At 52.2% G+C, this 20260-nt stretch overlaps 1 protein-coding gene across 2 annotated transcripts in view; it reads right to left on the reverse strand.

The window, feature by feature from the left end:
* Positions 1-20260, reverse strand: part of SENP5 (SUMO specific peptidase 5) — a 169327-nt gene that overhangs the window by 26977 nt on the left and 122090 nt on the right. The gene's annotated exons all lie outside the window — the stretch shown is intronic.

The raw sequence follows: 20260 nt of genomic DNA on the forward strand, positions 1-20260 counted from the left end.
CTCCCAGCCTCTCTGCTGCTGGGGAGGGCAGAGGTCAGAGCAAGGCTGATCTGGGCAGACTGATTAATTCAGGCTGTGAGGAGCAGGGCCATGGTGCTCTGGGATGACAAGCACCAACATCTCCCTGTGCCTTTTCCTGCTGCTCGGAGACCGGATTTTGCATCTCGGATTTTGCATCTCATAACACCCATCGGATGTTTTTGGTGCTGTGTGGCTAATAAACCAGCTGCTGCCAATTCCCACTCCCCTGCTTTTCTAGTGCTGGGGCTATTGTCCCTCCTTTACATCCCAGTGTTTATTTTTCCCTGCTGTTTATATTAGCTTTAACTTAAGGTGGACGCCAGGCTTTTGTCCAGGAAAAAAAAAAACAACAAACAAACCAGCAATCCCACGAGCAGACAGATCTAACAACATCTTGCAGACACCTCTAAATATTTCAGGGAGAGAGGCTGTCAGGATTGCAGGGGAGAGGCTCCGATCTGTGCTCATTCATAGTTTAGCACATCCTCCACCTCCTCCCACCTCCACAAGCGACTGCGCCTCAGCTCAAGCACACACTCACCTTCCTCATGCTGAAAACATGTCGGCAGCTTCCCGCGAGGATCCAGGCCAGCCTGGGCTGCCAACCCGGCTGCCCCAACCCTGGGGGGGTTGGAGAGGAGCAGGAGGAGAACCGCTGCCTCCAATTAATCCTGAGCAAAGTCCCAGCACAGCCAGAGTGAGCTCAGATCTATCTCCTGACTGCCTGACTTGGCTCCTCTCCCCCAAACATTTGGCAGCGGCGGCTGAGACAAGGCGGCTGGTGGAAACCTGCAAGGGTCTGCTGGGGCTGGAGCTGCTTCAAGGAACCTGGTTAGGGTTCCCCTGGTGGGACAGGACCCTTGGGGAATATCCCAGGGCAGGAGGAGACAACCCTAATGTGTTCTGCTCCCCTGGTGTGAAGCCACCTCGCTGCATCCCTCTGACCTACTGTTGGTGGCATTGCTGGTCACCATGGCCACAATAGAGCCCAGCCCTGGCTGGGACCCACACCTGAGCTCAGACACAAATGCCATGGGGAAGGCAACCTGCAGCCAGTGCCTAACAGAAAGAACGAACTGGCTGGTTAAAGAGGTGTGAAATCAACGGGGTTTTTTTTTTTGTTGTCGTTTTTTTTCTTTCTCCCATCCTAATAAAAGAAATTATTGGTGAAATACCCACAGCTGAGGCAGAGCCAGACATGCTGGCAGATACCTCCAGCCTTAACACAAGGACAGAGGCAAGCGGTGACTGGGAGTGAAGCCGAGATGCTGCTTAACCTTGGAGATGACCCATCTGCCCAGGAAGCTTCCTCCAGCCCCGCTGCGTGGGCACAGAGGGATGAAAGGATTCATGCTGCCAGCACAGAGCACTAAGTCACACTGAAAAAAAAGAAAAATAGGAGCATCAAGGGCAGAGAAAGATTGGAAATGGGGTGGAATAAGCCCTGGGAAGAGGGAAAGGTGAAGGAGGGCTTGGGTCTGGCACTGCCTGTGGAGGAGGCCCTGGAGGGCTGAACAAACCCACAGCCTCTGCTGCTCCGCTGTGCCAAGAGGAAGAGGATATCGCACATCGTTTGTAAATAAACCCACGGCATCAAAGGAGGCCTCATCTGCAGCCCCCGCTCCCTGTCCCAGCCCATGGCTTTGAGGCAGCATACCAAATCTCCTGGGACAGAGCACAGGGTGGCTTCAGGATTTTGGGAGGGTTATTCACCTGCTGCAGCAGATGGTGGAAAGTCCAGAGGGGTTATCCAGGTGTCCAGAGAAAGGATGTGTCTGAGGAGAAGGGAGACAAGATCCCAACCCCACATTCCTGGGCATTGGTCACAAGCCACCCCATGTGACGATTGCTCCGGGTGATGACTGGGATGAGGATGGCTGGTGGGTGCCACCTCGGGGCCCTCCTGCCACCACCTCCTCCACCCAGGCACGAGGGAGCCCGCTGAGGGAACTGGAGCTGCCTGCGCTCTCCGACTTCAAAGCTGTGAGGGGAACATAATGATGTGCGAAACGCCGAGCTGCCAGCTCCCCACGGCCGGCCCCGCGTTTCCTTTGGAGTAAATAATGCTGTCTAACGAGATGGTTTAATTGTGTCACGCTAATTCCACGTGAAAGGAGACAAGATTGAGCACGTGCGCAGTCACGGCGGGTGCAGGACCCCAGCCTGTGGCCATGCCTCCCTCCCTGTGGCGGCCCGGTCACGGGCAATGGGGTGAGCGGTGGAACCATCTTGTGCTGACAGCATGGCTGCTCCAGGGTACCCTGGGGTGCACATGGATGGAAGGAGGAGAAATGCAGGGTGCTGGGTGGCTCAGGGGGCTGAGGGAAGGTTCTGTCCCACACTGAGACCCTTGGCTGATGCCACAAGGGTCTGTGCATGAGGCTGGGATGCTGGGAGAGCTGCCAGCCTGGGAGGCTGGGGAGCAAAGCTTGGGCTCCAGCAATGTGGAAGGACAGCTCATGGCCTGAGTATGTCCAGGATCCATGGGCATTCCCAGTGCAAAGATATGGTGTTGCCTTTGTCTTTGGTCTTTGATTGCAGGGCCTTGGGGAGGAATGCTGCCCAGGCTTGCCTGCTGTTGAAGCCAGTACTGATACCTCAGGACCAACCAATAAAATGGTTGAGGGGAGAGCTTATCACTCTCTACAACTACCTGAAAGGAGGCTGTAGAGAGGTGGATGCTGGTCTCTTCTCCCAGTTAAGAAGCGATAAAACTTAAAATCAGCATTTTGTTACTGTCTCCAGCCAGCCTGACCCTGCTCCCTGTGCCAGGCCTGTGTGCTGGGATTCCTGGTCCCCCAAGTCCCCAGGTGTGACTTCAGCCATTAACTACGTGCAATGAACAGCCAAGAGGACAACACCTACACCTGTGGAGCATCCAGCCACTGCAGGTTCTTTCCAGGATATAAATCCTTGGTTTTCAAGGCTGTTTTCTCACCAGATGAATGAAATAAACCAATGATTAAAAGGAAAAGTAGGAAAATAAATTGCACCATGTGCAGTCATTTGGACACCCCAGATGGTTTGTTAGTGGGGTTTGACTTTCAGGTCTACAGCACAGATGGGTATCTCTGTTGCTGGGGGAAGAGCTGTTACCCACTGTGCACAGCAGCCTCTGGCATACGCCGACCCTCACGATGCTTCTCATCTGAGGTCAGGGGCTGAGGTCAGCCCCAGGGTCTCACACGTCCCACCACGACCTGCTCAGCAGAGGATCCACTTGGGTGGCTGTTGCACTGGGTGCTGCCACTGTGCCAGTGTTCAGGTGCCCTGCCTCTTGTGCAGCTCTTTTTGCACTGGGTGATGCCAAAACACTTCCAGAAGCGACTCAGCCAGGCACCATGCCAAGGGCAGGATGCAAGGGTTGGCCTCAGGCAGGGAGCTGGGTGCCGATGGGGGAAGAAACAGCAGCAGGGAGCTTGGGGCAGCTTGGTAGCAGCCCTCACCCCTTAATCCCATAAAGACAGCCTCCCTCTTCTCCAGAATCCCGTAGCCCTCAGTGCTCCCTTCCTCCTTCTCCTCACAGATATATGGTCTAATTTGGAGCAGCAACTCCTTGAAGCAGAGGCTGCATCAGTCTCTGCCTGGAACCACCAGACACACCAGCATGGTGGCATGGGCACGAGAGAGTAGCAATAATCATTAGCACCAGGACTGAGGGGACTCAGTGCTGGCAGTGATGTAGCATTTCCATTAGGAGCCTCACACTGCTCTATTACGACAGCATTAGCTGGAGCATCAGTGCTGCCACGGCAGCCATGGGAGTGGGAGACGACACAGTGGTGGTGAGATAGCACCTCCCCACCAAACCTCCCTGCTCTGCTCCCAGCCAGGATGCAGCTCACAGCATGAGCCAGGGGTGGGGGACTGCCCCCCATCACTAGTGAGTCACCCCATCACATCGAGGGATCTGCCCCAATGTTTTTGGCATTTGGTTTTGTTTCCTTTTTTTTTTTTTAACCTTCAGCTCTCTGGTTTTTATTGTAAAGCTCCAAACTTTCCCCTCCACTTCCCTGCGTGCAACAACATTTCCAACCCTCCCTTCCTCAGAGACTCCCAAAGGCTCCAGGAAGAGGGAGGTTTGCGATAAACAGATGGGAAATAGGGAAAATAGTCAAACAAAGAGAGGAATGAGAAGAAGAAGAGAACAAGGTGCAGATTCCTGGCCGCTGGGGCGGGAGGGGGAAGCGGGGAGATTATTACGTTAGAAGCAGCCTCAAACTCCCAATTCTCAGGGCACGAAACCTGCACAATTTAAAGTAGTCAAAACAAACCCTTTGCCGCTATTTATACTTGAGCTGCCTGCAGGCGGCAAAACCTTGACTCCATATTCCAGGCCTAATAGATTCCAGGTGTTTTCCAATAAACTCCCCTCCTCCTGTGAGGAGCCTGAATAAGCTCCCAGCACCTTTCAGTCCCTCATCTCCCTTAGAGTGGCCAGAGGGAAGAAACTGGCCCTGGGGACAACTGGTACTGTGGCCCCCACCAAGGAACATCTCCTGCTCCCAGCCTCCACTGCCAGGGCTGGAGACATGGGCAGAAAGCCAGGGCTGCTGCTGCAAGGGGGGGTGTCCTATTCAGCAGCTCTGGGACAGCTATGGGGGTATCTCTCTGGAGCCAGGCTGACTACCAGGGATGATACCTGCAAGCATGGGAGAAGAGGGGGTGGTGAATGGGACCAGCATGAGGTGGGAAATGTGATTTGCAGGGGAAGGAGGGGCTGACTATGACTGTTACATCCTCATCTCCCTCCCCCCATGCTATTATGGATGACTGCAGGAGGTCTCCGCCTGTGGAGGGGGTCCAGCCCTGCTGCAATGCTGCATGGTGCAGCTCTCAAGGGCAGTTCTTGAGGGAGATGAAAACTCTTAAACCACAAGCACTTTGGGGCAAAGACTCTGCCCTGGCAATGCCTCACCTTGGTGTTCAGCATGGAGCATCCTGGTGAGCAACAGGGTGCCATGGGGAATGAGCACTCACATGCACCCCGGCCTGTAGCCCCACTCCTGAAGGATGCTTAGCTCCTGCAGAGATAGCAACCCCTTTTTTAAAAACAGCAGAGGAGAAGGAATAGCAAGACAAGACTCAGTGTTGGGCAGCAAAGCCAGTGGCAGGTGTCTGATGAAGACTCCACTGCTTTCCTGCCACTTTCAAAAGGGTGGTGGGCACAGCTGAGCTTTCCCCCTGGTGTGACCCCCATGACCTCCCAGCCCACCATGATGCTCCAGTAACATCCTTTACAGATCAGTTGCAATTCCCTGCGACCTGAGTGAACTTCATATGCAGATCCCCAGAAAAAGGAGCTGGTTTGGTTAAAAACATGCTATGCTTCAGAAATTGTTTGACTGTGATAAAGTCTAACCAGAGGTACCTGATCCGATTTACCTAGCTCTCTGGCAGGAGGGTGCTGGGACCCAGGTACAAGCAGGCTGAGCTACAGAAACACACTGCAAACCCTACTCCTACCCTCTCCCTCCCCAAAGATGCGCGTGTGAAAGAGATGGGAGCTGGTTTTGTTTTATTCATGTCTTAAAGCCAGAGCAGGGCAGAGGCATTAGCACTGCATTGCACATGGAAGAGAAAACTCCCCATCAGTTTCCTGGGGGGGTGTAGAAAACCTGACCTCAGCATCTGAGCAACACCCACAGACTTAAGGACCCATAGGTGAAGGACCCACAGCAATCCTCATGCTACAGCAGTTAATTCCTTTCCCAAATAAATATTTGTGCCTCAATTTAGGTTGGTTTCTTTCCTCCTTTGAAACCTCCAGCTGTGGCATCCTGCTTTACCTGCTAAGCTGGAGAAGCCTCTGCTATCAGATATCTTCCCCTGGTGCAGCTCAGGTCTCCTCTCCTTTGATCAACTGATTGAGATCCTTAAATTTCTCACGGTAAGCAGGTCTTGCAGCCCAGCCCCACTGCATCCTTCAGCCTGTTTCTGACCTTGTTACTGCTTTCCAATATCCTTTGCAGGACTGAAGTCGCAAAAATGGGACCCCAGTTACTCTCACCCATACTTCCAAAGCAGCACCCACTGTATCTGCTCTGCACCCCAGCCCCAGCAGCATGTGTGGCACAGGAGCTGCTGCTGCCATCGTCCCTGCAGGCAGGATCCCACAGCTCAGGGAGCATCCCCCACACTCAGGGACCAACCAAACAAAAGCCAGGGCTGGAGCAGAAGCCCTGGCACCCTCCAGCAGCGCTCACATTGGTGAGGGTGTGCGCCTGCTCCTAGAACAACCCCTGGTTGTTGTATGTAGGATTGGGTTTGACTTTTCTCTTTTTACATGCCAAATTAGCAGCTTTGCAGCTAAGTGGAGCCAGCAGCATCCAAGGCTGCTTGTAAGAGGGTCAGCACCCGGGGCTGGTGCTCTTGGCTGCCTCTCCCAAGGAGGACAAGGGGAAGAGCTGAGCCCTTTAGTGTAATTTTAAAGGGAACAAATAAAAAGAAAGCGCAGCAGTAAAGACAAATAGTTTGCAGGCACTGTGTTGGCATTTTGGCCTTATGGCTGATTAATCCTAAGCGGAGTCTCGTTACGGATTCACAGGTGTCGATTGGATCAGATCGTTAATTCCAGCATCCACTGGCCGTGATTAGCAATCCAAAGCAGCAGAGCCTGTGGGGGAAGGATTAAAGGCTCTGGCCAGGAGAAGGGAGCGAGGCAATGGGAAATGGGAAGGAACAGTCAGGGAAATCATCATCTCTGCAATGAGGGGAACACAGCCTGGTCACTGCAAGAGCTGCTGCCACTGTCCCAGGACTGATTTGCTCTACAGCACTGAGAAAACTTCTTCCCATTGGGAATGAAGACTGGCAAACACAGCTCAATTCTATTGTGTCCCAGACATACTCAGGATGACCACGCTGAAAGAATCCTATGGCAGGAAACATCACCAGCAGATCAGGAGTCCCTGAGGAGATACCTGTCAGATGTTGAGTGCCACCTAACCAAAATGTTGCCAACCACCAGGCAAGGAGGGCCCTGACTAGAGCAGTCTCAGCTCTACACTGTCTTGTCTACAAGCAAACCAGGCCATGTGGTGTGAATTAATACTGTCTAGGTGCACTGAAGCCATGTTGCTGTCACCTTTCTCAGTAGCTTAACCCATGGTCATAGTGCTTTTTCCTGCACAGCACCTCCCATTCCACACAACAGGGCAGCCCCTGGGACACCTAGGATGGCATCGCTTCTGCTTCACATGGGCTGGCAGCAAATGGAGGACAAAGCAGCAGTCCCCTGTCTCAGCCAGGCTGTGTGATGGCAGCACCAGGCAGACCCAGCATTTCCCCTGGCTCCAAAACCAAGGGCAGAGGTGCTCAGAGGGGTCCAGCACTGCTGGTTTGAGGAGAGACAGCCCCAGAGAGATTGCCATCCGCTCTTCAGCTGTCGGATGTCAACTGATTAATTTTGCCTGGGATTAATTAAGGAGCAGCCAGTGACTGCTGTGCTGGGGGATCATGCTGTGGTGATCCCTCTGCAGTGGGAAGCCGGGGTCAGTGACCTCCTCTGCGGACACAGCCACCACCAGGTCAAGCTCTGACCCCAGCAGGGTGACATGACGTTGGCCCGGCGGCTGCCTGGGGTCATGTTTCATCCTGTGGAGCCACAGTGGCAGGACTGGGGTATGGGATGGTAGCCATGAATTGCCCCGTGCTGTACCCAACCACCTCTTACTGTTTTTTCCCTGCCTTGGTACTGGTTTTGTGGTGGGTATCTTGCAGTGCTCTGCCCCTAAGGCCAGGTAGGCTGTGGGGGGACAGCCATGTCGTGCTGGCTGAGCCAAGCTCACTGCTGGGCAGCATGGCTGGCTGTGAGGCAGGGACTTGCTGGCAGATTGACTGCCAAGTAGTCTCCTGGTTCAGAAGCTGAGAGTGCTGAATGGAGGTGTTTTGGTGAATAAAAGCTCTGAGGTTTAGGTAGGATTGGTGGAAACCTGAAGATAGAGGAGGTGGGAAGTGGCTGGTTGAGCAAAAGCTGTAGTAGGATGTGCTCTGCCAACGGAAGCATCCCTGTAGAAGTGCAGGTGAAATCTCACATGCTCAGTGCTTTCATGCCAGCTCACTGTGCCTGACCATTTCCTCCTGATCCCTGTAGAAGGCCATGTGCCCTCTGTGTGGAGCTGAAGGCCCTAGGGGGACAGGGTAGTGGCTGCTGCAGCCAAGGGTGAGGATGGTCATGCAGCCAGCCTTGGGGCCATGCTGTGCCACATGAGGATGGTGCCACTGTCCCTTAGGGTGCAGCCATCCCAGCCAGCAGCTTGACAGCTTGCTCCTCCACCTCAGCACCCTGGCTGCAGGGGTGTGGATAATGACAGCCCTTTGTTTCATGTGGCCATGAACACCTGAGAGCTGCTCAGGGATGGATGGGGGCAGGAAGATGAATCATCACCAAAGCCAGTCCTGCTGTTCCTGGGAGGAGTTCCTGTTTCACATGCACAGGGAACTCAGGTGACCATTAAGCATGAGTGCGCGATGCCCCTTTGCTGCGTTCCCAGAAAAACTCATCCTCACATCTACAGACACCAGCCTCCCACCTGCCCCTCTGCTGAGGCTATAAAGCACGAGGGACTCCGCTCTCCCCAGTGCAAGGGGGAGTTTGCAGTGGCAAACCCAAGCTGCCAGAACCCAACTCTCCCTCCTGCAGGCCCCTGGGGCCCCTTTCAGCACCATTTCTCTCCTAGACCCGTCTTGCAGAGCAGCCTGCCTCACCACTCACAATGATCCCAGGCTAGACCCTTCTCCCTCTGGGAAAACCTCGCAGAAGAAGAACTAAGCAAAGGCAGAAAAGGGAGACTGTCTCCCAGGCTGTCGGTGTTGAGGGATGTGCAATAAAATTTGCAGGAAAATGAGTTTCATGGTTCCATCTGAGCTGTGGATGATGGGGGGACCAGGCTGGCAGCACCATGCACACAAGTATGATTTGGTGGAGACTGTCATGGAGACCATGGGAGGAGCCCTGGTGAGCTACAACACTTCTGCAAGTGCTTCCAGCACTAGAAGCAGTATCCAGTTCTTCCCCTCTCCAAGTGCTCTGCGCCTGCCTGCATGGGGACATCAGGCACTCTGCACCAGCCCCTGGGCTGTTCCTGGAGCAGGTAAGGAGCAGAGAGACCTCGCTGCCGGTGGTCCCAGGCTGGTGGGCAGAGCCTGCATGGGGTGAGAGTGAGGGGTATCACTTACAGGAAGAAGGCACATAGGGTGGCTCCTCCACAGAGCCACCACCACATGGGAGGGAAAAGGGAAAAGAAAACTAAAAAAAACCCAAAAACCCATCATAGGGAAGATTTGCTTCAACTCCCCAGCTGGGGCATTACCACCACTATTGCAAGAGATCCCTGTCAGAGTTTTACAAAGAAAAACTACCAGGAGAAATACATAACCTTTTCTTAACATCAGCAGCTCAATTAACTAATGACAGCAAAGCATTCTCCAGTGTCACCAGCCCCGCTCACCGTGAGGAGGTAGGGGTGAGGGGGGCTGCAGAGTATTTATACAGCTGCACCCGGCCTTTGGCTGGGGCTGGCTACTTACTTTTTATCTCTGGTAGGATCTCCCCTGCCTTTCGCACGCGTGTGCACACACATGCTTTCTAGAAGCAAGCTCCACTCTGCTTGAGAAGGTTAACAAATACCAGACTGCCTCTAAAAATACCTCCCCAATCGATGCTGAGTGTAAGCTAGCCCAGAGTGCCAAAAGCTGCGAGAAAGACCATTTGTTTCCTGCAGGATCGCCCCTTCCCGTCTCCCTTCCATGCCGCCGGGAGCTCTGGGTCTGTCCTGGCCTCCCATCCGCTTCTCCCCATCTGGCCACCTTTGAAAGGCTGGCCCCTCTCCTTCCACTAAGGAAAACGCTTCCATATTAAACCATTTGTCTGCGTGGATTGATTCAATATTGAGGGGCGACTTGTAGCCACTTGTATCTAAATAGAATCTAAATTGTTATTATGGCTCTGTAGTCGCAGCTTCTTCAGCATTGCCCCTCGTCTTGCCAGCTCCGCTCTGCTCTAATTGCCTTCTGCTTGCTGAAAACATGAACGTGTACAATTTGCAGGGAAGAAATTATCATCACATCTCCTTTCAGATCTTGCTAAATGCTGTTGTGTTTATTCATTCACCCTGCGATTGCTCCCGGGGCAGATAGCAGCAGGCAGGCTAATAACAGGCAGATAGCGTGCATTTCTGATCAGAGGCCAAGAGGAACATTGAAAGAGAGGGAAACCCATGACCGCACGTGCCGCAGGGACACCCCCTGCTTCCCGGTGGCCACAGTGACCCTGGCTGGCTCCATCCTGGCTGCTGCACACTGGGGGTGGCTGCTCTGGTGGCACAGGAGCCCTGCACAGGACCACAGGGCTGAGCATCACACCAGGCACTGGGTCCTGTGAGGCAGAGGTGGCTGCAAATTGTCTAGCAGTGGGGAAACTGAGGCAGGGAGGGCCTCAGTGGAGGTAGTCTTGGGGCAGTCCTACTCCTGAGGCATCTCTGTGAGGTGAGTTATTCCCCAGGGCTGAGTCAGAGCAGCACTGCTGCAGCCAGAGGGGTCCTTTCGGGGGAAAGGCAGTAGAGGTGGCAAAGGTGTCATTGTCATCTTCAGGGAGCAGCTTGCTGGCACTGTCCCTCCTGCCAGCACTTGGCAAACGCCTGTTGGGCTGGGCCGCTCTGGCAGCAGCCCTGGGAAGGGGGCACAGGCCCAGGCTGGTCATAAATCACCCACCGCATGTGTGTCCCTCAGTTCTGACCTCGCCGGGGCCGAGATTAATGGACTATCCGTTTAACCCCACTAGCCCCTAACTAGCCGTGAAGAGCAGGAACAGCTCACCAACAGCACTGGTGGGAACAGCTCTGCTCTGTGGGTGGCTGGGGAGGAGAGAATGAAGAGCCCCTCTTTTTGGAAGAAAAGCTGCCTGGGAAAGTCATTCTCCCTGAGCAGGGGGCAGCAGCACAGCCACTTCTCCCCTGTGCAGGATATTTTTTATAATTAAAAGGAAGAATGCAGTCACAACAGCTTGACACAGCTGCAATGAATACCTAGCCCCTCTGCTGGCTTTTGCATCCCATCCCTGTTCCACCTTCTGATAGGGAGATAAGTGAAGATGAGGCCATCTCACTGAGACTCTGTTTCCCACATTGGCAGCACCATGAGCTCAGGCAGTTTGGTGATGCTGACCCCTCCAGGAGGTCCCACACAGGGTCCCATGTGGCTGGGGTAAAAGCACCCAGCTTTTGTGGGGGCAATGGGAAGGAAACACACAGACCTTTGCCCCTATGCTCCAGCTCATCTGCCCTTCACCCTGTCCTCTCTGATGATGCCTGCTCATCTTCTGCTGCCCCATGGGTTTCCCTCACAGCTCAGCCTGGTCCTGGTCCCAGTAGCAGGGTCCCTGTGCAGCACAAGAGGCTTTGCAGCAGAATAAAGCTCTGAGGCAGAGCCAGGATGCTTTTGCAGATGCTGTTGCTAACAGCAGTGGGTCAGAGCCTTGGCTACAGCACAGGTGTTCAGACCCTCCCAGCTGGACCTGCCACCATGGTGCACTTTTCAGCAGCCACAGGGACAGACAATGTGTCTGGTGTATCCTCACGCTCCCTCACCAGTCCTGTGTAAGGCCATACCATAAGCTCCTGGGGCAGGGGACCAGGCTCCTGGCCTTGTGCTGCAGCACAATCCCCTTAAAAATGAAGCTGTTCTGCCTTGCTAGCCCCACACATGGCTCCCAGCTCCTTTCACCATCAATCCACTCTGCACACCCATCCATCCACGGCATTACCCCACACCATGAGAAGCACCAAAAATCCCAGGGCAGGCTACCAATGCCTTAGCTCACAGCCCTCTTACACCACTCAAAATCTCTTTGGGTTTTTGAGACAGCTGCTTTTTGGCTGCAAACACCACAGGAGGTGAATGCAGCAGCCTCCACAGTGGCAGGACCCGGGATATGAGGAAAGCAGAGGTGCTTTGTGCTCTGCTACACCTTCTTCCCCAGCCTCAGGGTGCAGCATGGCATCACAGGGACCTGCAGATGTCAGCTCCCCTCTCATGAGCACAGCTGAGAATGGGCACTGGAGTCGAATGTCCCCAAATCTGCAGTGCTCACCCCTTTGGTATTGTTATACAGACAAATGGAGAGTAAATATGAATGAATTCAATATTAACTGTGTGAGATAGGATGCCATATATTCACATGGTTAAGTAAAAGACAGTAAATGGAAATCTTTATCACTATAGACTGCTGAATATTAATAGTTATTGTTTGAGTTGCTGCAGCATGGAAAAGTCAATTATAACCTAAGTGTAAAACCGTCCTGAATTATAGATAAACTAGGCAAGGAAAGAGACGAATCTTCACCACACAATACGAAAACCATGATAAAAGAAGAAATAAATGTGATAAGAACTTTAAAACAGTAGCTCCAAAACAGTCCAAAATGCACTGAACAATTCTTTATATATTAGTTGACGCCATGTATAAAATGAAATCCTGAAAGGGTTAAATGCCTGCATGTTAAACACTTGCTTTATTTCTGCAGCCCACACAGACATGGGCAGCAGAGGGGAACTGACATGCCTGCATCCTCAGCAATAAAGCCTGAATTCTCCCCATAACTCAGCCCCTATATTGGGGATGGATTTTTTCAGCACCCTTTTGGGAACAAAAATAAATGCCCAGGTTTCCCTGTCTGAGAGCTGTAAATGAGAGGGCATATGCCTTGGCAGTGGCTGCTAGACCCTGAGCACCTGGGGAGACCTTGCAATATGTCACTGTTACTTTCCATGACTCTTCCAGGCATCCTGCAGGCACAGAAGGAGGTCACATCTTCTTCAAGTCCCTCTGGGCATCCCTTTATCTCAGTTCACTCCATAGACAGCAGTGGTCTTGGCTGGTACCAGCCCCTCAGGTATGTTACTGAACTACTTGCCCCACCAGAATTTCCATAGGAATTTCTTTTGCCAGACCCATGGCTCAAGAAGTTCAGACACCTTTTTGGCAGGAGAGGAGGTAAGCCAGGCGATCCCTCACCCCTCTGAGAGACAGCATTCATTAACTGCCCCAAACAGAGGTTTCTAAATCACATTAGCTCCACACGTCATTACTCCAGGCAGTGCCAAGTGACCCGTTATAACAGGAATAATAACAGCAGATTTCCAGAACGAGGAGGTTTGACCCGACACCAAAGGTGATGTGCCTCCTCGTCAGTAATTAATTCATCCCATTCCCACTCCTAGCTAATGCCATGTCATTATTTTGCAATCTGGATCCTTCCAACCAGTATCTCTGCAGGTCAGAAGTTCTCATCGGCATCTTTTTCCCCTGGAGAGCAGCACTGGAGTTTATTGGGTTGCTGTTCACAGCTGAGAACAGCTTCCAGGGAGGAGAGGAGAGAGGCAAGCTGCCAGCCTGCTCCTCCCTGCCCCTGCCTGGGGTGGGAACCCAGCTGCCTTCCTGCTGGGACTTGCCCTGCCGATCCCAGGGGGAAATTACAGGCTCTTCCTGCTCCTTGAGCTCCAGCTCCAGGTGTCGGGTGCCCGGCTGCACATCCCGATGGAAGTGACAAGGGACTTAAAACCACTTATATTCTTGTCTGAAGCAGAAATGAGGCAAAGTCTTAGCTCTGGGTGGAACAAGCAAGGGCTGCAGCCAGTGGCAACACGGAACAGCCCCCAGCCAGCCTCAGCCCTGGCCACTGAGCCCTCGCTGTCTTCCCAAAACCATCTTTTGCTCAGATATGCTTGCACGTACCAAATCCCATTGCTGAGGTTGCACAACTATTTCCACTAGAAGCCATAATTAAGGTCAAAACCTATTTATATTATAACCCTGCTTTACTCACTCAGAGCCTCTTCAGAATTTTTCCTCTTACCCTAATTTCTTCTGTGCCCTGAGCTCAGAGGAAAATTGGGAGTTAATGCTTAAAATAAGCCTATTGAGGAGCACACGAGAGATGAAAGAAGTACAGTGTCCTCCAGAAACAACCAGCATCCCCACATTGGCACCATGTCCTGCTCCAGAGCAAGGGATTTGCTAGATTTGAGCAGAGGAGAAAGCTGATTAATATGAGACCATTGTTTAGAGGTACCCCATGGAGTATTTATATTAATTCCACACCAGTGCCACAGTGTGACCCAGCGTGCAGATATTAGTATAGCCTGAATATTAAAATGATTTCAAAATAATGAAATCTTGGCCACAACCAAGATCAGAGCAGTGGTAGCCAATGGACCAAGTCCCCTGTCCACGCAGTGAGCTGACGTCTTTGCTCAGCCTGGTTAACCATCCTCAGCCAGAAGATGAACCAGTGCAGAAACAATTTAGTCTCAAAGCAACATAAGGGTTTTGGTTTGGCAGATGACCTGCTGCAGGTCCTTAAGTGCTGTGGGGCAGGAGAAGAGCTGAGGGGAGGTTACTGTCAGCAGCAGCAGACATTTGGGGAGATCCTATCACATCTGCTCTATGCAAGGACATGGGGGCTGGTGCAATTAGTGTAATTTCCTTTAGGAATCTAAGAAAACACCAGTTCTCCAAATCTACTGAAATTCCTACCCTTCCAGAAAGGCAGGTTAGTAGCAGCCAGCCGGCACCTCCAAACCACCTCTGCTGAAGACAGAATTTATGACTCATTATGGCAACAAATACGAACAAGATCAATATCACCATCTTGAACAACTCCAGGTACCATTGGCCCAGAAAAAATAATCTGATCAGAGCTGTGGGAAAGGAGAAACATGCTCTGGGGCAAGACCCTGCAGGTATTCTGTCTGTACTGGGCAGAGAGGTGAAGATGAGCTGGTATAAGGGTGTTTTTTGGAGAAGGTCTCTTTTTCGAGGGTAGTTTATCCTTGCATAGAGGCTGATCAGGGATGTCAGGTTGAGTGCAGGGACCAGGAGCCAGGCAGCCTGGTCTTGTGTGCATTAATCCCCTCCGTCTGCTCGCCATACGGGCTGCTGGCCCCGGCAGGGAGAGGAATGCTTTTGTTAGCCCAGCGTGCTTGGCAGTCAGGAGGGGTGGCTGGAAAGCAAAGCGGGCACTTAACGAGCCGCATCCTTCCATTATAATTAAAGTGAGACCAAGAAATCAAAGCTGTTATCTGCCTGCCCACACGACAGGCGAATTGCTGCCCTCAGTTGCCGCCAAGCTGGGGGCTGAGCAGACCTGTGGGCTTTCTGCCCAGGGAAGAGCTGTGGACACAGGCCAGGGCTGCCAATGAGCCCCTGGCCCCCAGCACCAGCTGGTTTAATTTACAGGTAACCCATCTCCACAGTGGCCACGGAGACCTCGGCTGTCAGAGATCAATAGTGATGATTTCCTTTTTCCTCCCAAGATTTCAGGCATCAGGTCACCTTCAGCTGGGAGGAAAGCTGTGGGTTTTGGTGGCAGTTCCCAGAATAAGAGGCATGAGCCTGGCTGCTCCATGATGCGTAGCCCTCTCCCACCCCATGGTGGCAAGGGGGTGAGCACAGGCGATTCTGCTGAGCTTTGCCCTGCTGTAGATGGGCAGCACTGGTCCAGTGGCTCAAAGGCAGCCCTTGCAGCATGTCTGCACCCCCATTGGCCCCAGAGGTTGTGTGCACAAGCATGAGGGGAGGAGAACAGGGATTTAGCAGGGGGGGATGCCCCCACCCAGCATCCCAGGCCAAGCTGGGGCCATCAGCACAGCATCCCCCCCTCCCACCAAGCTGGGATGGTTCCTTGCACCGAGCTGGCGTCTCCACAGCCGCTGTGGAGCAGAACAGACTCGGCGGGACCCTTCTTGTTGGATCAACATCTAGTGGCCATGCTGGGGGGAACAGCCGAGCCGGGGACAGAGGGGTGAAAGGGCAACGACTGATTCACAAACCACCCAGTCACCAGAACAAAATTCCCCTTCTAACAAGGCATGGAGCAAACAAATTATCTTTGTTGTTAGGAAATCTGTAAGCACTTATCATTATAATTACCATCTGTGGTTTTGCCATTCAGGTAAAGTAGCAGCAGCAGCTCTGATATAGGTTAGGCTCAGCCCTGCGGGCTGCTAATCAAAACCAACCCATTTGCCTTCAGGTTGAAGATGATGTCAAACTTGATTGAATGTCCACCTTTGATGGCTTTACCTGAGACCTAAAAACATCTGCGTCCTACTCACAGTAGCTCTGAAAGGCGATATGTGTAGAAGAGCGAAGCCGCCTGCCATCCGTGCCCAGAAAGGGAGCAGTGAGCTCCCATCGAAACATCACAGCTTCAGGAATCAATAAAACACAATTTAAAAGAAAAAAAAAAACAAAACAAAACAACAAACCACCAAAAAATCCCCCAAAACGTGTAAACAACTAAGACCAAAATCCAAAGAGCCAGTCAGAAGATTTATATGTAGCTTAGTTCAAATTTCTGTAATCTATTTAAATTAATAGCCACGTCCCTTGCTAAATTACTTCCAGAGACCAACAGCTTCCAGGTTATTTCTTTCTTTGCAAGGGAAGCACAGAGGGGGACCTTGCCATGGGCTCTACAATGTGGCAATGCATCCCCTGAGGGCTGAAGCCCAGGTTGGGACATGGTAGTGAGCCAGATATTTTCCCCTTAGCAACTGCTCAGCATCTCTGTGCTGGGCCAGAACAGGGGCAGAAGCATCTTCTGAGATCTTCTGAAACCTTCTGAGCATGCCCAGACCCCATCTGCTCAGCTGAACATGGCAGCTGGCAGAAAGCAGGATCTGGTCCGCACCAAGGAGACTCTGCACACTGTGCCACATGCTGCAGCACTATCCAGGCTTGCCCAACAATTTCCATTTTAAGATCTTCCCTCAATTCCTAATAACCATGCCAGCCTTTATTTGGAGTTTTCAAAAACAAGAAAATTCCCCGGAGCTGGGGGCACAACCTTGGCCAGAAAGATTTCAGCCAAGATGCCAGATGAGATCCTGGAAAACAAAGATGGCCATGTTTAGAAATTCTTTCAGCCGCTTCAAGGAGAACCTTGAATGCCTCCATGTTTGTGGCAGAGAGCTGAATTTCCCTGGGGTGCTGCAGCAATTTTCCCAGTGATAATTCTTTCAAGTTGTGCAATATTTTAAGCTTCTGAAACTCCTGGGTTGCCTATGCTGAGTGAAGAACTCATATTTGCTGACTGTAAACTCCTGAGATTTATCTGAGCCCCAAACAAGGGACATGGGGGGAGCTGAGATCTTTCTGCCCTTGCACATTGCAGCAGTCGAGGGGACTCACATCGCCTGGTGCAAACCCTCCCATTCCAGCAGCAAAGGGAGACAAAAAACGCATGGGAGAAAAGAGAAAGGGAGGAACGTGCTGAAACTGGGCCTGAGGAGGGTGAGGGCTTGGTGGAGCAAAGCAGGTGGGGGTAGGAGCTGTGCTGCATAAGTGCTCGGGTTGGATCACGGGATCCTCAGCCTCCTGTGGCAAGAAGGCACAGTCATTTACCAAATGCCACCTCTAATTGGGGCTAGAAAGAAATATTTAACTCCCTGTGGGCAGAGCACCCAGTGTCAGGGTGCATAAATTGCATGAAATGGAGTAATATCAGAATCCCATGGTCAGAAACTTCACCCAGTGATCACTCTGCACCCATGAGTTCTTGAGAAGGAAGGAAGGGGCTCACAAAAGACACAGTTTAGAAAGGCAGAAGCCTTCTCCCTCTCTCCATCACACACTTGCTATCTCCACAAAAGCCCCACCTGAGCAGGATTTGATTTTAACTCATTCTTTCTACCACATCCCATCTCTGGCAGGAACCAAACCCTGGGAACGAGAGCCCCAAAAGCTGAAAACAGGAAAATCTCCTGGAAACCATTACACAACGCAGCGCTGTTGCGACACGTCTGAGGTATAATAAACAAGGTGCTCGACATACCAGCAATACCATTGCTCTGCCCTGCGTCACTGCCACCCACTTGCAGGACACTTTTCTTGTCTGTCCCCAAAGCTCTTCTGAGCCTCAAGAGGCAGGCTGAGATTCTTGTCCTGGCATTATCCTGGTCACCCAGCCCCAAGGAACCACCATTCTCAGAGGGAGGTGTCAGCCCTGGGGAAAATGGTGTTGCGTGGATCTGTTCTAGCACATCTTGTTCATCTGGGTGAGACGCCTGCCAAGGTTTCACTGATTTAATTTCTGTCTGCAAACATGGTGACAGCTCTTATTGCAAATGGTAAAAGACCCTTCCCCGCACTTCACTTGCTTCAGGGTGTGAGGAACCACCATGGCACCTGCAAAAGCCCACGTCTGACAGCATCCCTCTCCCCACAGCTTGGGAACCAGCACGAGTCCAAATTAGCTTCTTTCTGAAGACAGAGAGGATACCCCCTCCTATCATAGCTGCTCTAAATAAACTGTGTCCCACAGATTATCATCTGAGGGCAATATTATAACCACAAACTATTATTATTTATCCTTTATGGAGTCAGGAAGGTGCGGGAGGCACTTTACACTGAGTCACGATGCTGTAAGTTATGGCCAGGGGGATCAAGAAGCTCAGTGGTACCAAGAAGTGTCATTACTCTTTGCTCCAGCATTACCTAGAGATCTCCTGCAGAGAAACCTCACAGTTTCTCTGTGCTCCCCCCCTCAAGCCTTTTGATAAGCCCTTCCTCTAGACACAGCTTCTCCCCCTGCTTCTCACCAGTGGCCCCTGGACAGAGCCCTCCATCCCCAGCCATCCCCCTGCTTCAGTGGGGTGCAGCTGCCCCCCAGGGAACAGGCAGCTCACAGGCAGCAGCCTGGCAGCTTTGGTCCTGCTCTGTTTTGGTCATCTCCAGGAGATGGAGGATGCTGCAAGCTGAATATGCATTGGGGGGGCAGGGAGCCAGTCCTGCCCATGCCAGGGTGGAGGAGTAAGACAGCCTCTGGTCACCTCAGCTGAGGAGGAGCTGAGTGCAGAGATGCTTTGTCACCCTGGTCCATCGCAGTTACCCTTTCACCGGGGTATGGGAATTTTAGGGATGAGTGATGGATGGAAAGTGTGGTCTGGCAGCCAGCCCCATGCTGGTTGGCATCACACTCCCTCTTCCACAGTCCCAGATACCAGTTTGTTCCTGGAAATATTTGTAAAATGTAGGCAACTCTTTTCATAGCTCCCACATGACAGTTTTTTTTGTGTTTTCGGGTTTTTTTTAAAAAACAAAACCACAAACAATAGAGAGTAAATATTTCCCTCAAACTACTGTCATGCTGATGCCAAGTAGCAGTGAGTGCTGGAGGAAGGTGGATTTATAGCAGAGACACAAGGTGAGGCCCCGGATCCCTCTCACCTGTGCTGGAGGGGACTTCTATGCTCACATCCCCACTGCCCTATACCTCAGTTTCCCCAGCCAAAACAGGAGGAGAAGAGAGGCCAGAAAATGTGTCCAAACCTAGCAGGATCTGGTGGAGAGATATGCAATGAGGGAACATATCACTGATGAACAAACCAAGGACATCTGCACACACAAGCAAAGGCCCCCCTGGCAATGAGGTGTCCAAGAGAGAGCCAGACCTGCTGTGCATGGGCTCATGACTGGTTGGGGTCTGGTGCCTCATAGGGGGATGGCAGAAGCTGCAAAATGCCATCTTGAGGGATAATCTCAGGGAACCTGGCTGAGTAAGAGCTGCTGTTTCAATCTCCTTTACCAGTCTGGAGAAATCACACAAGGAGTAGGGTCCCACTCACAGCTTCCCCAGCTTCCTTAGTGCAGGCCCAGGAAGATGACACCCACAGCATCCTTCCCTGCCCTGAGGACAGGAGGAGGGAGGGGCAGAGGGAAGATGCTCAGCTAAGGTGACCCCAAGGGGCTCAGCCCATCTCGCACATGTTCACTCTGCTGGCCAGCCTAGGGCATAAGGTTCAGTCCCCAAATAAGCCCCTTCAGGGAGCAATCAGAAAAAGGCTTGTGCTCTGAAAGACCTCCATGCTAGAGAGCATCTCTCTTCTCAGCCCAGCCTCTGATGGTGGTGTCAAAAATCCCACAGTGCAAGCACTGCCAGCCCCTTTCCTTCCCTGAGCCTTTTCACACCACAAGGATTTTCCACATTATCGCACTGGCATGAGCTGCTTCACCCCCCAGCCTGCTAAAAGCATAAGAAACGTGGGTGCAGCAAACAGCTCCAGGGTGGAGTGATACAGATTCACGCCTTTCACACCACTGGGTTATGACCCTGCAATCCCCTGGACCCAGGGAGTGTTTGCTGTGGGTAACACGATGGCCCTGCTGGGCTCCCAGACCCCAAGATATGTACGGCTGGCAATTCTTATTCAGGAGTGCTAATACCTTGATACCTTT

This window comes from Heliangelus exortis, chromosome 9 (genome assembly GCF_036169615.1).
Source record: "Heliangelus exortis chromosome 9, bHelExo1.hap1, whole genome shotgun sequence".
NCBI classification, from domain to species: domain Eukaryota; kingdom Metazoa; phylum Chordata; class Aves; order Apodiformes; family Trochilidae; genus Heliangelus; species Heliangelus exortis.